This window comes from Vanellus vanellus (assembly GCF_965231255.1).
Source record: "Vanellus vanellus genome assembly, chromosome: 4".
In the NCBI taxonomy this organism is placed as follows: domain Eukaryota; kingdom Metazoa; phylum Chordata; class Aves; order Charadriiformes; family Charadriidae; genus Vanellus; species Vanellus vanellus.
Window position 1 is genome coordinate 40,020,921 of NC_138909.1, and position 13,084 is coordinate 40,034,004.

At 34.8% G+C, this 13,084-nt stretch overlaps 1 protein-coding gene across 1 annotated transcript in view; it reads right to left on the reverse strand.

Annotated features, from left to right (window-relative positions):
• Positions 1-13,084, reverse strand: part of FSTL5 (follistatin like 5) — a gene marked incomplete at both ends in the record, with an annotated part of 297,136 nt that overhangs the window by 103,087 nt on the left and 180,965 nt on the right. The gene's annotated exons all lie outside the window — the stretch shown is intronic.

The following is a 13,084-nucleotide window of genomic DNA, read 5'->3' on the forward strand; positions in this document are numbered from 1 at the left end:
ATTGTATAACAGTTAAAGACAAAGTTGAGGTAAATGCAGTGTGTCACCTGAAATTCTGTGAATTATCTCAATCCACCAATATTTGCCATCTGTTTTTTGCATTTACTGTGCAACAAAGTAGAAATTGCTAGTGTTGATAAGCTATTTCACACGGCTTGCCAAGCCACTTCTAATTTATTTAGCTGTACCCTAATGTAAAATTTCTGTAAATCAGTAAATTTAGAGGAGGCAGATTCAAAAGTTTGTCATAAATGCATGTGTTTTGGGCTGGAATGTGTGTGTTTTGTTTTTTTCTTCCAGATAGCCGAACTGCTAATGCATTTAGAACCAAAACCATCACGAAAACACACAAACACACGTTCTTCATGGATGCATATGTATGAGAAAATTTAATCAATATGAGAAATTTGAGGAACTTAAAATTACTTTTTCACATTCATAGATCTTGTTTGAATCATGAGAAAACTTAAACATTGCTCTTGAAAAGTATGCAGCGTTTTTAAAAGTGCAGCAATTTCAAACTCATTTAATATCCCGCGAGAATGAAGACAGTTTATGGCATGGTATCTGAAATATCTAAAAAAAATTTGTGATTACAAAACAAAATAAATTTTATAAGTTAAAAAAAAGTAAAGAAAATCTTAATGAAATTAAATTCAGTATGAATAAATATGCTGGTAAATACAGAGTATACAGCCTTTAAAGGAAAGGTACTTTTATATTTAATTTAAGGAATCTTTATATTTAATTTAACAAATCATACTTGATGTAAAAACAAGCAAATAAAACTAATACTAGGAGAGAAGTACTCCCAGCGCTTCCCCTATTTTTCATTGCCTCTGGTATTTCCTTTTGCAAGAAAAACAATGCATGAGTTCAGTAACCACATGTGTACCATAACACAAATTAAAACCCAAATAAATGAACAAATTTCAACAAGAAAAAAATAAATTATGTGAGCATCCACATTCATTTCAACACAAGGGGAAAAAAAAAAAAAAAAAAAACAAAAAAACCAAACGACTAATTTTGCAGGTTAACCAGAAGTCCATCATCATTCACGTTTTCTTTTAAAAATGTAGATATGTGCGATGGGAGTCCAGACCTTGAAACTCTGTCCGCTAATATATTTACTAAACAGCTCTAATACTAGTAAGAGGTCACTTCACTTCTATGTCCCACAACTCATTTGGACACATAAAAAGAGAGTGAGTGATACGACGACATTGTATACTCTTCGCTCTCATGTAATTGTCCATATGGGAGAGGCTGAACAGCTGAGAGTTGTCTTTTCACTTGTGGTGTACCTAATTAAATATAACCTATTAAAATTCTACATTTGTAAGGATTTTTTCAAATTAAACTGAAGAGCTATAGACGAGTTGAAGATCATCCAAAGAGCGATTTTTCCGCTCAGCTGCTAAAGCATGAAAAATCTCTGGTTTTCATCTTTCACTTTTTTAAGTAAACTACAAAAGGCATCATGTATCTATTCTTTTTTAATTACCAAATCACTTTCATATAAGACAGACATTAATCCTTCCATTACAGCAAAGCAGCAACCTATAAGCAAGCTAAGATCCTTTATAGGTCCTTTTCAGCCTCATAAAAGCAATACTTTGTAATTAACACAATTTTTTTTTTTTTAAATGCAAGCATCAGAGAGGCATCTCAATATCTTCAGGAAAGAAAGCTTTATTGTTCTATAATTAAACTCAATGGTTCAGTTCTGTGTGATTAAAAATATTAATTTTGTATTTAGACAAAAAAATACACGATTCTTTTCATTTCCAGAAGGAACATTCTATGACTCAAAACTCAAGTGATACTGCCCATCAGACATGCTCAGCTGAGGTTGACTCATTTTTTTCTAAATAGACACATTATCTGACACAATTTATCACACTAAGGAAAAGGAAATGTATGAATTAATATTGTGCTATTTGCTGTGATTTTTAATATTTACCGCATTGATCCAAAGCATTTCAGCTAGGAGATGGTTCTTTAGTGACAACTTCATGAAAACTTCCTGAGACATACCTCTATGGCTACTGAAAGATTCAAAACTTCTGGTAGGGAATTGATAGCACCAATATTTTGCATCTTTATAGAATTTACTACGCAAAGATCTCAAAAGGTAGATAAATATACTGATACTCCATTTATAAAGGGTAATTATCTGTGTATTCAAAAGTCACTACCCAATTTAGGGAAAACATGAAACAGTGACCATGAAATCATGATCAGATTTTCATAAAATTAAGAACAGTTGTCCTACCGGGAACTGGTCAATACACTGATGTTACATATTCCTCAAAAGCTGTGAAACAACAAACACTCTGATAAATGCACTAGAATCACTGCTTTCCCTCAAAATACTGAATAACATTTAAGTAAAAAAAATCAAACCTTCCTATATTACACAATTATGTATATTTTAAATTATTATTTAATAATAAAAATATTATATATATGTTACACTACAACTTTTCTTATTTTCTGAAGATAAAACTATTGCATATACTTTCTCCTTTTTTTTTTTGGGGGGGGGGGGGGGGGGGAGAGGGGGAGTGGAGAACAACCACTCAACCCCAAAAGCCCTAAGCCTACAGACATTCCTTTGGAAACAGGAAAGACAGACCTGGGAACTAAATGATACATTTATCATCTCTTCTTTCCTCCCTGAAGGAAATAAAGCTGGTTCTGAGAGGAAATACTTTTTTGCCAGAGACTGAAGCCACGGCACCGGGAGGTACCACCTGCTAGGATGACTCCCAGCTTGCTCTCCATGTTACCCTTGTAAAGCAATGATAATTCTTTGAAGCTTAGTCTCACGCGTTTTGGTTATTTCATTTTAAATGAAAAGGCAGAGTAAAGGTTTTGAAAAACTGGAAATGGACTGAATTCAGTTTACTAATACCAACGCCAAACAAAACCAATAAATTTAGATATTGTTGGTTATAAAGCAGCAATATTATATATAAGTAGCCAGTAGGCTTTACCTTTTATAGGTTACCATTACCAGCAGTGAGAACGCTCTACTATGGTGTACTGTATTAACAACCGCTTGTAACTCCTTCAGATACAGTATCAGTTTGAGACACATCCCTGGTTCTTAACTACAAAGTCACTGGATACATTCTTTCAGATAAAAGGGAGAAAGGCAAAAAAAAACCCCAAAACAAAACAAAAAACCCAACACAAAACAAACCCCCCAAAGCCCCACCTAATTTCAAGAAAAGCTAGAGGTATAGTTAGGACATGTGGCAACAAAACAGGCTACAGACTGCTATGTATAAATATCTGGTTGGATGTGACATAAAAGAGGACAAAAGTGACGAAACCAGAGTAAGTGTTAATTAATGGAAAGACATTTTAAAATTTTAACACTGACCAGGAGAAAACAACCCAAATGTTCGTACTGAAGGAGCTCAGAAATACCCAAGCTTAAAAAAAAACAAAAAAAAACCAAAAAAAAACCCAAAAAACCCCAAACCAAACAAACAAACAAAAAAAACCAAACCAAACCAAACCAAAACCCTAATGGTTTAAATAAGACACTCTTGCATTGGTTGAGGAACACATGTTGGATAGTTGAAAGAGTCTGACAAATCTCCTGGCTGCTACAGCCATTCTCCAAACTCCCCTAACCCTCCTACCCTTTATTCTGCTTAACGATATCGAGTCAAGTTCTTCTGGTTCCTCCCATCGTGCTCTTCATTACTGAAGTTATCACTGTATTTGATCCAGCTTGAATTTATTCTTCTTGAAAACACATAAAATAAAACTGTACACAATATTTTGGATGAAAAAAGGGCAATGTATAAACTAATCCATATCTTTTGTTGATAGACTTCAGTCAATACATGTGTAGAAAGCAATTGCCATTTTCACATTGATCTCATCTGCTTTGCCACAGTTATCCTGCGATTGACAGGTCCACATAACTTTCTTCTACTCTGCTCTTTCCAGTAGATTAGTTCTCAGCTTGAAGTATAATTTCTTACTATTAACCAAGTATAAGATCTTGTACTTTGCAACATTACTCTTCATCTCACTTTTACTGTGCCAGGCTTCAAGGTTGTCCAATTCCTCTACTATAATAATCTAATATTTCTCTCTATTGATGATGACTCCCAAATCTTGGTCTTTGACAGACTTCTTTTACTTTTTTTTTTTTTTTTTTGGTCAGTGTATTAGTGAAAGCATTAAATAAGTTTGCTTCCCAGGTGGGTCACTCAAGAACTTCACTAATAACTCCTCTCAAAGCGATGCTTTCCAATTTCATTGAGCCCATATCACCCCCCTTTCAGCCAGCTCCTTATTCATTTTATGATTTCTCTACTAACTGCCAGTGTTTTAGTTGATTGAACAGGTTCTCAGGTGCCATCATACCAAGTGCTTTACTGAAAATGATGAAAGAACTTTTCTCATTGCTTCTCTTTAGTTATCTAGAACCTGTGTTATACATTTACTTTTATTTGTCCTTCAGCTAAAATTAGATAAAATCCGTTTCTCTATTATATTTTTCTTCATATTTTCTGATATAAATATATTTTTTATATCTTTCTAAAATATCTTCAGCTCTTACTAAAACCAAATGCCAAATAACATCAATCCTATTAAATCAGCAAAGAAACTGGGCAATTATCAGACGTCTTCTGTTTTGTGGGGTATGTTTTGTTTTGCATTGTATTGATACACATCACTACTACACACATCATTGTTACCTTTGTTTTTAAGCTTAAAGTATTTGTCCATCTCTGTCACATGTCCCATAGACAGGAATTTTTGGAAGATATAGACAATGCATTCAAAAAGCTTTCCGTAAATAGCTAACAATCTAAAATACATGAAGACGTAACACAGTGAGTGTGTTCACTTATAAAGCTTTTAACTCTACGTGCAGCTCACCTTAGGAAATAGGAAATTTTTTTAAAATTTAATCGACGAACACAAGCGAAAGCAGCTAAGCATAAAAAATTCTGAGGGAGGTATTCCAATACTTCAAATGATGATCAATTAGAATAGAGTGCGAGTGCTTCAATTTTCTTAGTTTGCCCAATATTTAGTAATTAAACTGTGAAGGCAGGGAAAAGGAGTTTTCAAAGCTGACATTTTGCAAAAATATCTCAACAGCAATAGGGAGAAATCAATAAAGGAACCTTAGTTTAATCATTATTTTTTCAGGAGTCATATACAAAGAATGACAACCCCTCACATAAGTTAAGCTATATTAATATTCTTGTAACCCAACAGATAAAATGCTATCCCTGTATTTTTGAAACATAGCGGGAGGGGTAGGGTAGTGCTAGGGAAAAAAAGACAGTGATAGCTGTGCAGCGCTTTGATTGACCTTTCTGTTTTCTTAATCCTAAGTAAAATGGGCTGATGCACATAACATGGAACGTTCTGGTGGTCTAAATTGTGCATGTTTATAAAAAGGGTTGTTACACTTGGATTTATTTTTCTGAGGAAGTTAAAGAATAGGTACTGAAAGTATGTCAGTTCTCTCCCTATACATGAAAAAAAATCTTATCTCCAACTCCCTTGATGGCCTGAAACAGTCTGCAGGTACTCTACACAACCCTAAAACTAATTTGCGATCTTCAAATACCAAATCAGGCTACTAGGAGGAAAAACACACACTGAAGCATATGATATGTCTGAAGATTAAGTGGTTCCTTACTGTATCTTATGACCAATAAAGAAAAGCCACAATATCAGTCTGAATAAAAGTTTTTGAAAGCTAAAAATTATGAAAAAAAGTTGTATTGGGACTTTGTTTATCACTTTATAATTGATTATCTATTAAAGGAAGGAAAGACTTATGCAACTATAGACTGTTTTGGTTAATTTAATTCCATTAACAAATGTAGAATTTGAACCAACTCATTTACTTACATCAGGTGTATGTATTTATTCAAAGCAGCCACAAAACACTCTTTTGAGTCTAAACTAATGAACATTACGCAGACTGGTACCCGCTATCTAAAATTAAGACCACGTTAAGCCTGTATTTATTTTGTTTGCTCATTTCAAACCTAATTTAAAACGCATCGCCTTTTAAAACCAAGCAAAGAAGCCTTTTGCCCACAGACTACAGTAAGCTTTGCACTTACTGGATAGCATTACTTGGTGGCTTGAAATAGCTGAAATGCAGGTAGGTAATGTGCCTTTTCCTATTCTGGCATTGATCCCACTTTCCTCAAAACGACATAACAAAAGCTGTTTCATCAGTGTCATTTTGCTGTTCCTTTACAGCAATTTTAAAATCAGCACACATCACCATTAGCATGACTAATTTTGTCATTTTCTGCCGTACCTTCTGCTTTGAATTTGTTTTCAACATGTTATTCACATATTTAGTGGAATGTTTCAGTATGGGAAGTAATAGAACGTGGTTCATGAGTGGCTTACACCAGCAAAAGAGTCTGTTTCTGTTCTCATAAGTCATTTAACAGCACACACAAGAAAAAAAAAAAAAAAAAAGGGCATAAAAAACTTTTTCACAACTCCTTAATGTTTTAGCTGCAGAGACTGGATTAAAATTCAGGAGGTCTTATTTCCAGCTTTATAGCCAGCACAGCAGAGGATTCTGCTTTTTTTATATTACAGCAATAGGGTGGTTATTCAAAACCAAAAGTTCTTAACAGACTTACCCTTATATCTAACAGTTATTCATCTTTCATCTTTGATGACAAGAGACTTGAAAATCATTTTTGCTGACAATTATAAGACTGTAATAGCTCATGTTTTTATGAAGTGCTGTACGAACTAATTCTATAAAGAAAATTAACAGAAACCATAAAAGAAAACACAATCTTGTCCGTAGCTTTATTTATAATATTGGTCAATGAGATTTAATGGAGGGTGACTGATAGGTCATGCTAGGAAATATTTATTTTATGGAAGAACTTAAAGCTTCTCTGAAAGACAAATGTGAAGCAAAAAAAAATTATGGTTTCTATTTCCTCTTACAAACACTGAATGTCATATTCTTCATTCAAATACCCAGAAACATTGAGAATGCTTCAGGTTTTAAAAATCAGCATAAAGTAGAATATTTCAGCTGACCTCTTGTTTTAGTCAATTTAGCATCGAATTCTTTTATTATTGAAACAGCTTTCATCTTCTGACTTTGTTAGGACCAAAAATAACCACGTAAGCAAATTTCTTTAAAAAAATTAGAAAGATCAGCTGAAGTGAATAAAAGGACTAAATACAATATAAATTTTACAAAGTTTATAGATGTATGCACTAATATGTATGCAATTAAAGTGAAGTTTATATTTTTTAATGGTTCTTTGAAGGAGTAAGAATGAACGTAGACTGTGAGAAGTAGCTCAAGGACTTTATGAGACTGAGAACCTGAACAATAAAATGGTAGATAAATTAAATGGGGGAGAAAGTATTATACAACAGCAAAAGCAACGCTTCGAATCTAGATCAATAGGCTGTAAGTTGACTTGGCAGGAGACAGTGGAGTGATGATAAGTAGTTTTATCAACTCTGTCCTCTTTAGCAGAAATAAATTCAAATCAAAGATTAGGAATTCTTAGGAAAGGAACTAAAACCAAACAAAAAACCTTTTTTTTTTTGTCCCACGGTTTGTCCACATGAATAACATATGCAGCTCTGGTCCCCCGCAAAGTACATAAAAACTCAGAGGAAGAAGCAGCATGATAAGGGTATAGAGCAATTTAAATATGAAAAAATGATCATAGCTTGGATTTTTCTTTTACAAAACAGATGACGTAGAGGGCTTTGTCAGAAGTCTACAAAATCATGACTGTCATGGAAAAGCTGGAAAAGGTATTGACAGTTCATTGTTTCTTCTAAGACTGAAAAGCCTTCAAAATAAGCAAGTGGGAGGCCAGGTTCAAAACGAAGGAGAGTAGTTTCCATGCTTGAAGTGAGAGATCTGAAAAAAACTTTTTGCTATATTGCTATATTGTGGATTCCAGAAGCTTAAGTGTGCAGGAAGAGATCCCACAAGCACTTGGGAGAGCACGAACAAAGTATCACGATATTGTTCTTACACTACTCTAAACATCAACCTAAGTCCATGGTTGAGAGAAAGTATTGGGCTAGCTGGACCTGGGACCCACACACCCATTTTTTAAAGTTTTAAGGCGTGCTTCTTTATTGTACCCGGAATTCACTCAGCAAATGTGATTTCTAAGTTTTCTTTATAGTATTTACATGCTCTAGTTTTAACTAAATGAAATACAATTTAAGGTATTTTAATAGTTTTAATGAAAAAAGTAATTTAACTGTAATGCAGCTGAATTAATAACCAGTATGTACTACCTCCTGAAAATCGTTTTGTTCAGTAGATTAATTGGCCCTTCAGATATTTTTAATTCCTTTTAATAGGATTATCTCTGAACGGCGAAGAATCTTCTCTGCATTGGTTACATATCACAAATGCTTGTTTTAACGTTTTTTTTTTTAAAACTCTGAATGGCAATCATTACAAAAATCAGCAATAATCACTTTTTGATAATTTATAACTCAAACTGATAAAACTAAACATTTCAAAGCTCATTGTACATGTGTTTTAAATTTCATTCTTACTTTAATTAAATTAATTTTACTTGCTATAGCCATTGAATCAAACTCTTCCTTAAGACCTTGCGTTTCTTACCAGTCTGCACAGACTAAAGCACTCAACAGGACTCAAGTTATAAATAAGTGCCACAAGGACTATAATGATTCACTTAAGTCTTTATAAAAATCAATAAAACACGTACTTTCATCTGCTCTGCAGGGCATTAGGATCATTAAAAAATAGTTCAGTAGCGTTGTTCATGGAAATATGAGGAGTCGTCGATTCTTTAAGACTCCCTTGTCATCACATACAGAAACACAGAACGCTTCGATGCAGCTTTGGACTGCACCTCATTTGATACATCGCGCAAGATCAGGAATTGCCAGAAGTGCAGCATTAGCAGCACTGACAACTCAGATATATTCATCAGGTTTCTCAGGTGTATACCCTATCGCGGTTACTTTGTAGAAACACCTGAAACAGATCAGACAGTTGGAGAATTGCTTTATGGACAGGAAACATATGAAATAAGAAACTTGTAAAGATATACCGTTCCAATCAGGCTAAAGCCACTTTGGAAAATATAAAGAAATATCTATATGTATTAGGTTTTGCCCAACATTCTTATATCAGTACTACAGGAATAGTAGGCGAACCTGAGTGTGGTTTGAAAAGTATCACTACTGCTTATGGTAAGGAGATTTACAACAGTGCAGATAAAGGGTTCACCCTACAGATCGGCTTGTTCTGAGAATCCCTTGAAGTTACAGAGGCCATTCAAGTCCCATGAGAACTTTTGCAGCCTAGAGGAAAGCACAGGCCAAGAAACTCAACTCGCAATCTACATGGCTTCAAAGTCTTCTGTTGCAGGGCGAATCAGTAATCTACTCCCAGAACATCGACAGCCTGTTTCTCGTAGCCTATTTATTAGGGATAAGCAAAACAATCCAAACTTTGCATATCCTGACTGACAGACTAGTTCTTTCTCCTTACGAAAACCAACAGAATTCTAGCCTTTATGAATTTACATCTGTTGAAGAGACAGTAAAAAAAACTGGTAAATAATAAATCTCTCTCCCTCCTGTTTCTCCTAGCATCTCACCAGACTGAAACTGCCGGCCCTGCCTTAATGTATCCTCTCAATATGTTCTGTAACTGATTTTATGCATCATTCAATGAATCCTAAGGGAAATTTCAAAGTTATTGTGATGGTTTAAAATTTGATTTGATGCATGTTACTGGAATTGCTGATCTGAAAGTAGTCAGATATGGTACCTTAGGTTTATGTGTATATATAAACTCACAACTTTTATAGACTCATTATTCAAAGTTATACAACGTATTTCTGGCCAATAAAGTTGTAGGAAAAGTTGATTTTAAAGTATGGTTCGAAGAGAATCTCAGAGTAAATGAAACACTAATTTCCTAATAACGTATTGCTATTTTTAGACTTCAATCCCATTTTAAAGGCTGTACTTAAGATTAGTAACATATAATTTAGAGTTTTACGCTAAAAAAATTTCTAAAAGCAACAGAAATCACCGCAGTTCAGAAAATATGATCAACCCTCTCACTTAAAATGCTACATCCCTGTTTAAGAAAATACGCAAAATGACCTATTCCAATCATACCTGTCTTCATACATGATATGACAGCCACAGCTAAGACATTGTACCTGTCCAATTGTTTCTATGGACTCAGTCACCATAGTATTGCAATAATTTCTGCTGTCATATTCTTAAACAGAGTTGATCTTGCAGCAACAGTTACTTTTTAAAAGACCATGAAAAATGTCTTTTTTTTTTTATTTTAAGACAGGGGGAAAGCATACAGTAAGAGTGGCCTGTGTAAAAATAAAGCAGATATAAGAATCTAGCAGATCATTGAGCTGCATTATCATATGTACCTCAAATGAGATGCATTAGAATTTTAAAAAAAACCTAATGGACTCTAATTTCTCATTTAGTGCATAAGATTTAACACTTTACACTTGTATCCCTTGTAAACTCAGCAGTGAATAAGTGATTTTATTCAGAATACGGAGAACAGGATGACCCTGCACGACAACACTGACATTGTCAGTAAGTAAACACTGCCTGTGCTTGAGTTTTAGATGTTTTCTTTTTTTAAAAAGAAAAATAGTTCCTGTTACGCTAGTATATTAATAATAGCGACTGCTGCAGAATTGGACTGAAATATGTAGATTTTTTTTTAAACAATAATAGCAGGAAACAAGATTACCAAGTATTGATGCAACACTGATGGGATGTTAAATTTAGTCTCAGAACTTTTTGTGGAATCTCAGTATTCAATTTTCTGAAGTTAATATTTTTACATGCACATAACTGAACTTCAAATCTTCCAAAATAGCAGTGTTGAGTCTTTGCAATGATGGTGAGCAAGGTATTCAAGGTATTCAAAAGAGCCAAAAACCACAGATGGAAAAGGGGGGGTGGGGGGGAAGCATATTAAAAGGACACTAACAGAAAAATTCTGGAGGTTACTTAGGTTGAATCAAATTTTCCATGTCACCATTATTTACATTTATTTTTAGCTATGCTCACACATTCAACAAGTGAGAAAAAATAACAAGGTGATATATCCTGTTTCTTCTGGGGAGGTGGGTAGTTCATGTTTACCGAATGTAATGCACCATTCCCAAAACATCTCTCTAATTTTCCTTACAACAATCACATTAACATCAACTTCCTTATGTACATCACCAAGTCTCTGAACAGCTTCAATCTGATATTTCTATGCATTCTGTCAGCTTCTGTGCATTTCACCAACTCCTTCATGACATGTTTCTGTGCACTGGAAATTATCTACACTAGGAATATATACTTTCAAATACTTTTTAAGGATTTCTTTCATCGATTCTGGAAATGCTGACTACAAAGTGAGTGAACCTATGGAAGAAAGTTAAAGAAAGATATATTTGCTTTCTACAGTAAATGTAAATATAGTCTTTACTTCATTAGACTTATTAAAAAGAAAAAAAATCTGAGAAAGGTACCTGGAGCCCTAAGTTGGCGATGCCATGGATCTTGTGCCATGGGCATATATGTAATTGCACAGATAAAACTGTCTTTAAATTATGATTATATTTAATTAGTAGGGCAAAAAAACCTCGCGTTTATTCACTTGAGTTTTGAGTTAATTATAAATTTAGTACCTATCTTTTCAGTTTTGGAATGATGTAGACTGAAACAGGTAGTACGAAGGGATCATGCTACTGAAGAGAACACCGAACGTTCCTCTGCTGCACCGGCATCTGTGATGAGCAGCAGCGGCTTCAGAGAAGAGTGAGGAAGCAATGTGACGGGGCCAGATTAAACTACAACCTCCCGTGCTTGCAGCTCTGAGCAGCCTAGGCAATGCTTCCAAATAGCACAGCGAAGTGGATTTTATCAAGGAAGACAAAACTCTTAAAACCATGATACTTTTCCCCAGGGAAATGCTTTGAAAAATACCTATAATTTGATGCAATCTGTTCCACTCAAAAGACAAAAAGATTGCTTTTCAATAATACCTTCAAAAATATCTCTCTTCAGGAAAAAAAAAATATGAAAATGATACTTCATAGAAAGCAAACAAGGAGGCTGACATCCAACGACCTCAGTGTTTATCTGCAAATCAATACTCACTCCAAAAAATATCCACTGCACAACCTTACACAAGATTGTTATATTTAAAAGCAGTATTTTGGCAGCTTCTCTGGTTTATGTCCATTTAAAAACTGTTAAGAAATCTTTGCTTTTTCTTCTAGTTGCTTTCCTAGCTACACAGGGGTTCAGGTGCATTTGGAATAGGCTCCACTTTTTTCTTTCCCTCTTCTCACTGTCTTTCCTTTAATCTCTTCTTATTCTCATCTCCTTTTAATTCTCCCCAGCCCTTCTTCCCTTTTTATTTCTCTCCCTCACTACTCACACCCACTGATTCTATTAGGTCTACTTCTCCTTTCTTAAATATATTCAGGTATACTATTTATACAATAACTCTAGATTCTGAAGTGAATATCAGATGGTTTCTTTTAGATCTGGAATAATTTATTTGGATTTATCACTGGGGGGGGGGTGTGAGGGGAGGGGTGTTCATGGTTGTGTCTACTTTGTGGCTTGGGGGCACAGCCTAGTGTGCTCACAAGTCAGAGTTTGTAGGAATGAACCCTGGGCCTGTTGTGATAGGACAAGGGGTAATGGTTTTAAACTAAAAGAGGGCAGATTTAGACTAGATATAAGGAAGAAGTTTTTTTACAATGAGGGTGGTGAAACACTGGCCCAGGTTGCCCAGAGAGGTGGTAGACGCCCTATCCCCAGAAACATTCAAGGTCAGGTTGGACGGGGCTCTGAGCAACCTGACCTAGCTGAAGATGTCCCTGCTCATTGCAGGGGGGTTGGACTAGGTGACCTTTAAAGGTGTCTTCAAACTCAAACTGTACTATGATTCTAACCCTTGCCACTTCCTGCCTGAATTTTGGGCAAAATGCATCCGTTCCCACATGCACGTCTCCTCATGTATGGGAAGAGA